Source organism: Oryctolagus cuniculus, chromosome 12, assembly GCF_964237555.1.
Source record: "Oryctolagus cuniculus chromosome 12, mOryCun1.1, whole genome shotgun sequence".
Taxonomy (NCBI): domain Eukaryota; kingdom Metazoa; phylum Chordata; class Mammalia; order Lagomorpha; family Leporidae; genus Oryctolagus; species Oryctolagus cuniculus.
In genome coordinates, this window is record NC_091443.1 from 29,709,997 (window position 1) to 29,723,533 (window position 13,537).

Below are 13,537 nucleotides of genomic sequence, written 5' to 3' on the forward strand. Positions count from 1 at the left end.
AAAAAGGTAATTCATGTAAATAGAAATCAGAAAAAGCAGAAGTAGCTATGTTAATATCAGACAAAATAGACTTTAAGATAAAACTGTTAAAAGAGACAAGATCATTAAGGGATCAACTCAACAGTAAAATATGACTATTAACAAATGTATATGTATATAGTGTTAGAAGTACCCAGCTATATAAAACAAATGTTAATAGATCTAAAGAGAGACATATGCTCCAATAATAATGGGAGACTTCGACATACCAGATCAACTAGACAGAGAATCAACAAAGAAACAACATGGTTAATGTACACTTTTGACAAAGTGGCTCTAATTGATATCCATAGAACATATCATCTCACAGCACAGAACACACATTCTATTTATCAGTGCATGGAACATTCTGTAGGATGGACCATATGCTGGGACATAAAACAACTGTCAACAAATAAAAAAATGAAATCATACAATGTTTCTTTTCTGATAATAGTGAAATGAAGCAGGAAATTAACAACATAAGAAATTCTAGGCTGGCACCCTGGCTCACTAGGTTAATCCTCTGCTTGTGGCACTGGTATCCTGGGTTCTAGTCCCGCTTGGGGCGCCGGTTCTGTCCTGGTTGCTCCTCTTCCAGTCTATCTCCCTGCTGTGGCTCAGTAAGGCAGTGGAGGATGGCCCAAGTCCTTGGGCCCTGCACCCACATGGGAGACCAAGAGGAGGCACCTGGCTCCTGGCTTTGGATCAGCGCAGCATGCTGGCTGTAGCGGCCATTTGAGGGGTGAACCAATGGAAGGAAGACCTTAAAAAAAAAAAAAAGAAATTCTAGACAATAAGCAAACACATGGAAACTGAGCAACATGGTCTTAAATGAACCATAGGCCATGGAGTACATCAAAAAGGAAATCAAAAATTACTAAAAATAAGTGGTGTATATAAAGATAATTAAAAATGGGGCCAGCACTTCGGCGTAGTAGGTTAACGCCCTGGCCTGAGATGCTGGCATCCCATATGGGTGCTGTTCTAGTCCCAGCTGCTCCTCTTCCAATCCAACTCTCTGCTATGGCCTGGGAGGGCAATGGAGTATGGCCTGGGTCCTTGCGTCCCTGTACCCATGTGGGAGACCCGGAGGAGGCTCCTGGCTTCTGGCTTCGGATGGGTGCAGCTCCGGCCATTGCAGCCATCTGGGGAATGAACCAGCAGATGCAAGACCTCTCTGTCTCTACCTCTCTCTGTGACTCTTTCAAATAATTAAAATAAATATTTAAAAAAGATAATTAAAAATGAATCTTAATGAAGAACAGATGGGAGAGGGAGTAGGAGATGGGATGGTTTGTGGATGGGAATGTGGTTATGGGGGGAAGAACTGCTATAATCCAAAAGTTGTATTTTTGAAATTTATATTTATTAAATAAAAGTTTTCTACTAAAAAAAAGAAAAAGCCAATGCAAGCAAAATAAAATGAGCAAAGGACTTGAAGAGACATTTTTCAAACAATGAAATTCAAATTGCAAATAGACACATGAAAACTTGCTCCAGACCACTAGCCATCAGGGAAATGCAAATAAAAACCACAATGTGGTTTCACTTCAGCCCAGTTAGAATGGTTCTCATTGAAAAATAAAAAATATTAAATTCTGGCGAGGATGTGGGGAAAAAGGTACCTAATCCACTATTAGTGAGAATGTACACTAGTATGATCATTATGGAATACAGGATGGAGACTACCATATGACCCTGCCATCCCACTCCTGGGAATTAACCATAATGAAATGAAATCAACATAATAAAAAATTATCTGTATTCCCACATTTCTTTTTTTTAATTTTTTTTAACTTTTATTTAATAAATATAAATTTCCAAAGTAAAGCTTATGGATTACAATGGCTTCCCCCTCATAACTTCCCTCCCACCTGCAACCCTCCCTTTTCCTCTCCCTCCCCCCTTCCATTCACATCAAGATTCATTTTCGATTCTCTTTATATACAGAAGATCAGTTTAGCATACATTAAGTAAAGATTTCAACAGTTTGCACCCACACAGAAACATAAAGTGAAAAATACTGTTTGAGTACTAGTTATAGCATTAAATCTCAAGGTACAGCACACTAAGGACAAAGAAACTACATGAGGAGTAAGTGCACAGTGACTCCTGTTGTTGACTTAACAAATTGACACTCTTGTTTATGGCCTCAGTAATCACCCTAGGCTCTTGTCATGAGCTGCCAAGGCTATGGAAGCCCCCTGAGTTCACTGACTCTGATCATTTTTAGACAAGGACATGGTCAAAGTGGAAGTTCTCTCCTCCCTTCAGAGAAAGGTACCTCCTTCTTTGATGACCCATTCTTTCCACTGGGATCTCACTCACAGAGATCTTTCATTTAGGTTTTTTTTTTTTTTCCCCCAGAGTGTCTTGGCTTTCCATGCCTGAAATACTCTCATGGGCATTTCAGCCGGATCTGCATGCCTTAAGGGCTGATTCTGAGGCCAGAGTGCTGTTAGGACATTTGCCATTCTATGGGTCTGCTGTGTATCTCACTTCCCATGTTGGACCATTCTCTCCCTTTTTGATTCTATCAGCTAGTATTTGCAGACACTATTCTTGTTTATGTGATCCCTTTGGTTCTTAGTCCTATCATTACGATCAATTGTGAACAGAAATTGATCACTGGGACTAGTGAGATGGCATTGGTACATGCCACCTTGATGGGATTGAATTGGAATCCCCTGGTATGTTTCTAACTCTACTGTTTGAGGTAAGTCAGCTTGAGCATGTCCCGAACATTTCTAGCAGCTCAATTCATAATAGCCAAGCTATGGGGACAATCCAGATGTCTATCAACTGATGACCAGATAAAGAAAATGTGATGTGTATATATACAATGGAACACTACTTATCTATAAAAAAGCATGGAATTCTGTCTTATGAAACAAAACAGATGCAACCAGACACCATGATGCTTCGTGAAATAAGCCAGTCCCAAAAGACAAATATCATGTTTTCTCTGAAATATGGTAGTTAATATAGAATACAAAAATATGTAAGAATGAAACTGACATCTTAAAAAAAAGATAAGCAACATCATTTAAGAGAAAATTTAATATGAGTTTTTTTTCAAATCAGGGTATTTCAAAAGAAGAGTTTGAAAACATTCTCACTATTTGAACTAACATTTCTGAGTCATTGTTATCTGTATCTGAAATACTAGAACAACACGGACTTAATAGCTTCTGAACAAGACGCGTCTCAGAGGTGAGGAAGCTGAGGAGTTCGAGATCAAGGTGCTAGCAGAAGGCCCACTTCCTGGCTCATGATGGCCATCTTCCCCTTTTGTCCTTACATGGTTAAAGGGACAGAAGAACATTCCATATTCTTCTGGAAGAACAATTCCATATTCATATTATAAGAGTACTAATATCACTCATGCCTTTCTTATAGAATAAACTCTACCCAATGTCTTTTCCAATACCTTTCTGTTATCATTTGACCATGTTTGAGTCGTATCAAGAGAATTTTGTGGACAGACACAATTAAAGAGGAAAGAATACTATCACATATGCTTTAAGAAAGAAATAAACAAGAAAAAACCTACAATTTCTGATTTCACTATTTTGTGTGATAATGTCTTCCCGGTTGAATAACTACCTACATAGTGATGCTGAATTTTCCTTTTGTTGTTAGAAATATATTGTTAACTTGTCAGTTCTTGAATTTGAGAAAACTGATCCAAGATATCATCTTCTGAAAACTCCTAGCTGAGACTGTGTTTCTATCTTTTCCACCACCATTATTAGATCCCTAGTGCTACCCTAGTCTCATTCACTGATTCATCTCCCAATTCATCTACTCTGTGAAAACTCTTCTTCTGTCAATTTTTTTCATTTCACCATTATAAGCAGAAAATTCTCAACTTCTTTCAAGTAAGCTCAAGAGATTATAACAAAGATGGTATCTTCAATCTTCTTTTATATCTTTGGAGATTGTGTAATACTTTGGATGAGACAATAAGAAAACTGAAAAATGATTCAATGGTGAAGTGCCTTAAAGTTTTCCCTCTGTTTTTTCCATTTCATCATCATCCATCCTGGAAAATTCATTACTCCTCTACTTTCTCATTATTTAATTGCAATAAGCATAATTAGGAGTAATTGATGAGTAATGATGAAACCATTTGTGCTGAGAGAAAACAGTAAGGTATTTCAAAATTTGCAGGCTATAGTCACTGAGACTTTCCTATATAACTGATATTTATAAAAGTCCAACCTACTAATGTGACAATTACAGTATGTAATGTGCTTTAGTCATCAAAACTAATTTTTATTCTTTTAAAGGCCTCTAAGAAAGAATAAATTTTCCAAAATATCAACCCTTAGAAGTATAACAACTCAAAAACAGAAAAAAAAAAGAAATCTAAAAGTTATTTCAATGTATGATGATGTTATCCCCCAAATTAATTTGAATATCAGGCTTATATTACGTGAATTGAAGGTCTACTTGTGATACTTAAGCTCTTCCTCTTTGACATGATGCCTCTTAAATGATTCCTATAAAATCATACTCAGGTGTGTCCTTGGCTTTGATAGTTTTAAAAGATCTACAGTTCTTTATAATGTCCTAACAAGCTGAAGAATTATTGAGCCTAGAGGACTACATTGTTTTTATGAAACTCAAAGTTTAGATTTGTCAGACATTTTACATTTAAATGGATCTCTCCAAATTTTTTCTGTTTTCATCCAGAAAATACTTTTAAAAATATTGAATAAATCATCCTAAGGAAGCATCATTCTAATGCATCATTCTAATATTTCTGTACGTATTGTAAGAATTTATACAGAGACCATGTGAGTATGTGTGTAAGTGTTTAGAGTAAACATATGTATTTCACATATTAGGAAGATGCAAAAAAGCATATTTATATTTGTACCCAAATATATAGCTTTGGGAAATAAATATAACAGCATTGAAAATTTACCAACTTTGAATCATTTTGAGGACCTAGGAAAAGTTTATATGAGCCTTTTGGTATGTCTACACACATTTAAGTAGCCATTTAAAAAGAAAAGTAGCTAGATATCTGAAAAAGAAAAGAGATTTTTCTTTTGAGGTTCAGCAAAAGTATATTTAATTATGCAATATTTCAACTTCTATCATTGCATTTCCATTAGACAACAGCAATAGTCCGATTGAAAAAGGAGTCACAAAGATAAAATGAGGATTGAAAATAAGTAATATAAAGTTAGAGTCTAGTTGTCTTGTCTCCTTTTTACTGATTAGACATAATCATTTGAAATGTTCACTTCTGCTGCAAAGAAAAGGCAACTCTAAAGTAATTGTCAGCAGAATCGGTCAGGTGAAAAACAGGCCAAATCTATAATAGAAGAACATGCAATGAAATAAAACCTGGTTTTAGGGACAGGATGAACTAAGACTCCAAAATTATTGCTAGCCAAAACAATTGGGGTCTATTAATATGGAATCTATACTTACACACAAACACACATATACAATATAGACCAATGAACCTAAACTTTCTCATAATAATCTGTTTTATGAAGTATATTATAAAACAAATTGCAGTATTTTGGTGCCAGAACAACTGTAATATTATTGGCTATTTATTGGATATTTATGGCTATCATTTCTTTTTTATGGAATTTCAAGTCTTCATTATATGGACATCAACAGGAAAACTATTATGATTTTAATTTATTCATCCAAGAGATGCTAAACATTAGAAACAATAACAACCAACAAATCAACAAGCAAACATACAATGTAGTTCATAGTGTAGAGTAGGCTTATGGAATATTAAAGAATGTATATGTAGGCCGGCGCTGCGGCTCACTAGGCTAATCCTCCGCCTTGTGGCGCCAGCACACCGGGTTCTAGTCCCGGTCGGGGCGCCGGATTCTTTCCCAGTTGCCCCTCTTCCAGGCCAGCTCTCTGCTGTGGCCAGGGAGTGCAGTGGAGGATGGCCCAAGTGCTTGGGCCCTGCACCCCGTGGGAGACCAGGAGAGGCACCTGGCTCCTGCCATCGGATCAGCGCGGTGCACCAGCCGCAGCGCGCCGGCCGCGGTGGCCATTGGAGGGTGAACCAACAGCAAAAGGAAGACCTTTCTCTCTGTCTCTCTCTTTCACTGTCCACTCTGCCTGTCAAAAACAAAACAAAACAAAACAAAAAGAATGTATATGGGTATATTATTAGTCAGGGATCTCCAGAGAAACAAAACCAGTAAAACAAGTATCTGGGTACCTAGAAAATAAATCTCATTATATATACTTGTTTAGTACTTGTATGTACATGATATGTGTGTATGTATGTGTATATATGTTTTATATATTATATATAATATTTTGGAAATAAATCACATATACATATATAACTTTATATACAATGAGATTTATTATAAAGAATTAACTCATGTGATTATGAAGCTGAGACTCAGGAAAGCTGGTGGTGTAGTATTAAGACATGCGATTAGGAATCACTGATAGATCCCAGTTACTGAACTATGCTAGAGGGCAGGAGAAGATGAGAAGATGGATATCCCAGCTCAAGTAATCTAACAGAGAAAAGATCAAATAAATTCTTTCTTCTTCTGTTTTTTGTTCTACTCAGGCCCTCAGTAGATTGTTGATGTTCACATGTAGATGAGAACCATCTTCTTAATTGAGTCTACATATCCACATGTTTATCTCATGTAGATTCAGATGCACTCAGAAATAATGTTTAGCCAAATATCTGTGTATTTACAATGCAGTCAAGTTGACACATAAAATTAACCAAATTTACCCCCTATCAGCTTGGCACTTATTAGCATCTCTTTAAACTTTGTTTAATCTCCAAGGCCATCAATGGTGCTTACAATAAAAACTATAATTTCTTCAGGAGAGGAGAAGTAAGGTCCTTGATTGACACCTAATATCTCATACATTAAAAATGATTATGTAAAGTTAACAATACTTAAATTATGTAATATAAAGTCAATACCTCTTATGTTACATGTGGGAACTAAAGAGAAAAAAAGTATTTTCCACACACACAAATATATTCATAACAAATTTAGGAGGAAATGCACATGACAGTTATGTGTCTTATTTCTATAGTAGGTTACATGATTGTAGCTAGTATTTATAAAGAAAGTCTTCCACTACTATTTTTTCACAATAACATATTTTGTGTTCAGCCACTATCTCAGTAGTTCATCATTCTCTTATACCTGGTAGGGTAGCCAAAACTTCGTTCTGTAAGTATTTAGGCCATTGGTAGTTCTTCATGGATCAGGGTGTTGTAGTTTTCCTTGATCTTAACCACAGGGCAAGGTACTAGGAAACACTCAAAGGTGGACCCTGTATTCCAGACATACTCTTACCTTCGTTGTGGAGTAGTGAAATATGTACTAGGTCAGTCTCCAAGCCATAACCACAACTCGCTTCTTTGTTGATTCAGAGGAACAAGGAGTTAAATTCTTCAAAGGGCAGTTTTAATTTCTCAGTTCAATGGAAATTATTGTTGCATCTCTTGATGTAAGAATTTCTCCCTTTTGTGACTAAGGATTCTAGGTTAGAAGAGTATAAAGTCATGGGAACAGAAAGCAAAAATATTGTTAGGGAGTCAGTAGGGATAACAATGACTGGTACCACTCCCACTTCCACTCATTCATTCCTATACCTGTGATCTTGGCTATTGGAGAAATAGCACTGAACTTGGATTCAAAGCATATATGAATGTAATCATCTAAAGAAACTTGCTTCAAAGTATTTTCACATAGCTGGTACTATAACTGAATCTTCAAAAGGCCACTCTACCATGACATCAAGACAGCTCCTTCCTGATGGTGAAGAACATGGTAAGACGTGAATTCTATGTGCATGGGTCAATTGTCACATTTTTTGTCAAGTGAGTTGCTTGATTGGAAGCAATGCTGTATTGAATACTCTTTTTTTTAACTTTTATTTAATGAATATAAATTTCCAAAGTACAGAATATTGATTACAATGACTTCCCCCCCATAACGTCCCTCCAACCCGCAACCCTCCCCTTATCCACTCCCTCTCCCCTTTCATTCATATCAAGATTCATTTTCAATTCTCTTTATATACAGAAGATCAGTTTAGCATACATTAAGTAGAGATTTCAACAGTTTGCTCCCACACAGAAACATAAAGTGAAAAATACTGTTTGAGTACTAGTTATAGCATTAAATCTCAATGTACAGCACACTAAGGACAAAGATCCTACATGAGGAGTAAGTGCACAGGGACTCCTCTTGTTGACTTAACAAATTGACACTCTTGTTTATGGCATCAGTAATCACCCTAGGCTCTTGTCATGAGCTGCCAAGGCTATGGAAGCCCCCTGGGTTCACTGACTCTGATCATTTTTAGACAAGGACATGGTCAAAGTGGAAGTTCTCTCCTCCCTTCAGAGAAAGGTACCTCCTTCTTTGATGACCCATTCTTTCCACTGGGATCTCACTCGCAGAGATCTTTCATTTAGGGTTTTTTTTTTTCCCCACAGAGTGTCTTGGCTTTCCATGCCTGAAATACTCTCATGGGCATTTCAGCCAGATCCGCATGCCTTAAGGGCTGATTCTGAGGCCAGAGTGCTGTTTAGGACATCTGTCATTCTATGAGTCTGCTGTGTATCTCACTTCCCATGTTGGACCATTCTCTCCCTTTTTGATTCTATCAGCTAGTATTTGCAGACACTATTCTTGTTTATGTGATCCCTTTGGTTCTTAGTCCTATCATTATGATCAATTGTGAACAAAAATTGATCACTGGGACTAGTGAGATGTCATTGGTACATGCCACCTCGATGGGATTGAATTGGAATCCCCTGGTATGTTTCTAACTCTACCGTTTGAGGTAAGTCAGCTTGAGCATGTCCCGAATTGCACATCTCTTCCCTCTCTTGTTCCCACTCTTATATTTAACAGCAATCACTTTTCAGTTGTTTCAGCACTTAAGAAGAATTGTGTATTGATTACAGTATTCAACCAAAAGTATTAAGTAGAACAAACAAAAAAATACTAAGAGGGATAACATATTAAGCTGCTCATCAGCTCAACAGTCAGGGTGAGGGCTGATCAAGTCACCATTTCTCATAGTGCTCATTTCACTTTAACAGGTTTCCTTTTTGGTGCTCAGTTAGTTGTCACCTATCAAGGAGAACAAGTGGTATTTGTCCCTTTGGGACTGGCTTATTTCACTCAACATAATGTTTTCCAAATTCCTAACAGGGATCACTTTTCAGTTAAAATTTAAACACCTAAGAGTAATTGTGTGTTAATTACAGAGTTCAACCAATGGTACTAGAACAAAAAAAATACTAAAATGGATAAAGTATTACATTGTACATCAACCATCAGGACAAGAGCTGATCAAGTCACTGTTTCTCACAGTGTCCATTTCACTTCAACAAGTTTCCCCTTTGGTGCTCAGTTAGTTGTTGCCAATCAGGGAGAACATATGATATTTGTCCCTTTGGGACTGGCTTAATTCACTCAGCATGATGTTTTCCAAATTCCTCCATCTTGTTGCAAATGACTGGGTTTCGTTGTTTTTGACTGCTGTATAGTATTCTATAGGGTACATGTCCCATAATTTTTTTATCCAGTCTACTGTTGATGGGCATTTGGGTTGGTTCCAGGTCTTAGCTATTGTGAATTGAGCTGCAATAAACATTAGGGTGCAGACCGCTTTTTTGTTTGCCAATTTAAATTCCTCTGGGTAAATTCCAAGGAGTGGGATGGCTGGGTCGAACGGTAGGGTTATCTTCAGGTTTCTGAGGAATCTCCAGACTGACTTCCATAGTGGCTTTACCAGTTTGCATTCCCACCAACAGTGGGTTAGTGTCCCTTTTGCCCCACATCCTCTCCAGCATCTATTGTTGGTAGATTTCTGAATGTGAGCCATTCTAACTGGGGTGAGGTGGAACCTCATTGTGGTTTTGATTTGCATTTCCCTGATTGCTAGTGATCTTGAACATTTTTTCATGTGTCTGTTGGCCATTTGGATTTCCTCTTTTGAAAAATGTCTATTGAGGTCCTTGGCCCATCTCTTAAGTGGGTTGTTGGTTTTGTTTTTGTGGAGTTTCTTGATCTCTTTGTAGATTCTGGTTATTAACCCTTTATCTGTTGCATAGTTTGCAAATATTTTTTCCCATTCTGTCGGTTGTCTCTTCACTCTCCTGACTGTTTCTTTTGCAGTACAGAAACTTCTCAATTTGATGCAATCCCAATAGTTGATTTTGGCTTTGACTGCCTGTGCTTCTGTGGTGTTTTCCAAGAAGTCATTGCCGGTACCTATATCTTGCAGGGTTTTTCCAGTGCTCTCTAATAATTTGATGGTGTCAGGTCGTAGATTTAAGTCTTTAATCCATGTTGAGTGGATTTTTGTGTAAGGTGTAAGGTAGGGGTCTTGCTTCATGATTCTACACGTGGAAATCCAATTTTCCCAGCACCATTTATTGAATAGACTGTCCTTACTCCAGGGATTGGCTTTGGACCCTTGATCAAATATAAGTTGGCTGTAGATGTTTGGATTGATTTCTGGTGTTTCAATTCTGTTCCATCGGTCTATCCATCTGTTTCTTTACCAGTACCATGCTGTTTTGATTAAAACTGCCCTGTAGTATTTCCTGAAATCAGGTATTGTGATGCCTCCAGCTTTGTTTTTGTTGTACAAGATTGCTTTAGCTATTCGAGGTCTCCTGTGTCTCCATATGAATTTCAGCATCATTTTTTCTAGATCTGAGAAGAAGGTCTTCGGTATCTTGATTGGTATTGCATTGAATCTATAAATTGCTTTTGGGAGAATGGACATTTTGATGATATTGATTCTTCCAATGCATGAGCATGGAAGATTTTTCCATTTTTTGGTATCCTCTTCTATTTCTTTCTTTAAGGTTTTGTAATTTTCATCGTAGAGATCTTTATTGTCCTTGGTTAAGTTTATTCCAAGGTATTTGATTGTTTTTGTAACTATTGTGAATGAGATTTATCCTAGAAGTTCTTCCTCAGCCATGGCATTGTCTGTGTATACAAAGGCTGTTGATTTTTGTGCATTGATTTTATACCCTGCTACTTTGCCAAACTCTTCTATGAGTTCCAATAGTCTCTTAGTAGAGTTCTTTGGGTCCCCTAAGTAAAGAATCATATCATCTGCAAAGAGGGATAGTTTGAGTTCTTCCTTCAAGATTTGTATCCCTGAGCCGGCGCCGTGGCTCAGTAGGCTAATTCTCCACCTTGCGGCGCCGGCACACCGGGTTCTAGTCCCGGTCGGGGCGCCGGATTCTGTCCCGGTTGCCACTCTTCCAGGCCAGCTCTCTGCTATGGCCAGGGAGTGCAGTGGAGGATGGCCCAGGTGCTTGGGCCCTGCACCCCATGGGAGACCAGGAAAAGCACCTGGATCCTGGCTCCTGCCATCGGATCAGCACGGTGCGCCGGCTGCAGCGGCGGCCATTGGAGGGTGAACCAACGGCAAAGGAAGACCTTTCTCTCTGTCTCTCTCTCTCACTGTCCACTCTGCCTGTCAAAAAAAAAAAAAAAAAAAAAAAAAAAAAAAAAAAAAAAGATTTGTATCCCTTTAATTTCTTTTTCTTGCCTAATAGCTCTGGCTAGAACCTCCAGAACTATATTGAATAGCAGTGGTGAGAGTGGGCATCCCTGTCTGGTACCAGATCTCAGTGGAAATGCCTCCAACTTTTCCCCATTCACTAGGATGTTGGCTGTGGGTTTTGTATAGATTGCTTTGATTGTATTGAGGAATGTTCCTTCCAAACCCAGTTTGCTTAGAGTTTTCATCATGAACGGGTGTTGTATTTTATCAAATGCTTTCTCAGCATCTATTGAGATAATCATATGGTTTTTCTTCTGTAGTCTGTTAATGTGGTGTATCACATTGATTGTCTTGCGCACATTAAACCATCCCTGCATACCAGGCATAAATCCCACTTGGTCGGGGTGGATGATCTTTCTGATGTGTTGTTGCATTCTATTGGCGAGAATTTTATTGAGGATTTTTGCATCTATGTTCATCAGGGATATTGGTCTGTAATTCTCTTTCAGTGCTGCATCTTTTTCCGGCTTAGGAATTAAGGTGATGCTGGCTTCATAGAAAGAATTTGGGAGGATTCCCTCTTCTTCGATTGTTCTGAATAGTTTGAGAAGAATTGGAGTTAGTTCTTCTTTAAATGTCTGGTAGAATTCAGCAGTGAATCCATCTGGTCCTGGGCTTTTCTTTGTTGGGAGGGCCTTTATTACTGTTTCAATTTCTGTCTCAGTTATGGGTCTGTTTAGGTTTTCGATGTCTTCCTGGTTCAATTTAGGTAGGTTGCATGTGCCCAGGAATCTATCCATTTCTGATAGTTTTCCCTGTTTTCTGGCATATAAGTCCTTGTAGTAATTTCTGATGATTCTTTTTATTTCTGTGGTGTCTGTTGTTACGTTTCCTTTTTCATCTCTGATTTTATTGATTTGGGTCTTTTCTTTTTTTCGTCAGTTGGGCCAATGGGGTGTCAATTTTGTTTATTTTTTCAAAAAACCAGCTCCTCGTTTTGGCTGATTTTTTGTAATGTTTTTTTTTTTTTTTGGATTCAATCCTGTTGATTTCTTCTCTGATTTTAATTATTTCTCTTCTCCTACTAGATTTGATTCTGGTTTGCTGCAGTTTTTCTAGATCCTTGAGATGAATCCAAAGCTCATCTATTTGGTGCCTTTCCAATTTCTTGATGTAGGCACCTATTGATATAAACTTTCCTCTTAACACTGCTTTTGCTGCATCCCATAAGTTTTGGTATGTTGTGCTGTTATCCTCATTTACTTCCAGAAAATTTTTGATTTCTCTTTTAATTTCTTCTATGACCCATTGTTCATTCAGGAGCATGTTGTTCAATCTCCATGTGTTTGTGTATGCTCTAGGGATTCCTGAGTTGCTAATTTCCAACTTCATTCCTTTATGGTCTGAGAAGCTGCATGGTATGATTCTAATTCTTTTGAATTTGCTGAGACTTGCTTTATGGCCTAGTATGTGGTCAATCCTAGAGAAGGTTCCATGTACTGCTGAGAAGAATGTAAAATCTTTAGCTGTAGGATTGAAAGTTCTGTATATATGTTAGATCCATTTGGGCTATAGTGTTGTTTAAATCTACTGTCTCCTTGTTGATCTTCTGTCCTGTTGATCTGTCTATTTCTGAGAGTGGAGTATTGAAGTCCCCGAGTACTATTGTATTGGGGTCTAAGTCTCCCTTTAAGTCCGTTAACAAATCTTTCAGATAAACCGGTGCCCTGTAGTTAGGTGCATATACATTGATAATTGTTATATCTTCTTGTTGTATTGATCCCTTAATCATTATATAGTGTCCCTCTTTGTCTCTCTTAACAGTTTTTGTGGTAAAGTTTATGTTGTCCGATATTAAGATGGCTACGCCCGCTCTTTTTTCATTTCTGTTGGCATGGTATATCTTTTTCCAGCCTTTCACTTTCAGTCTGTATGGATCTTTGTTGGAAAGATGTGTTTCTTGTAAGCAGCAAATAGATGGGTTTTGTTC

The 13,537-nt window shown here is 37.7% G+C and overlaps 1 long non-coding RNA gene across 4 annotated transcripts in view; it reads right to left on the minus strand.

The window, feature by feature from the left end:
• The window catches only part of LOC103351202 (LINE-1 retrotransposable element ORF2 protein), a 354,869-nt gene that overhangs the window by 98,725 nt on the left and 242,607 nt on the right, over nt 1-13,537 (minus strand). Inside the window, exons 4-6 of one of the 4 annotated variants that reach the window (XR_011380457.1) lie at nt 7,655-7,814; nt 7,356-7,541; nt 1,941-3,357 (exon numbers count right to left, since the gene is read on the minus strand). This is a non-coding gene — a long non-coding RNA (LINE-1 retrotransposable element ORF2 protein). The other 3 variants (XR_011380458.1, XR_011380459.1, XR_011380460.1) reach the window with 3 other exon arrangements.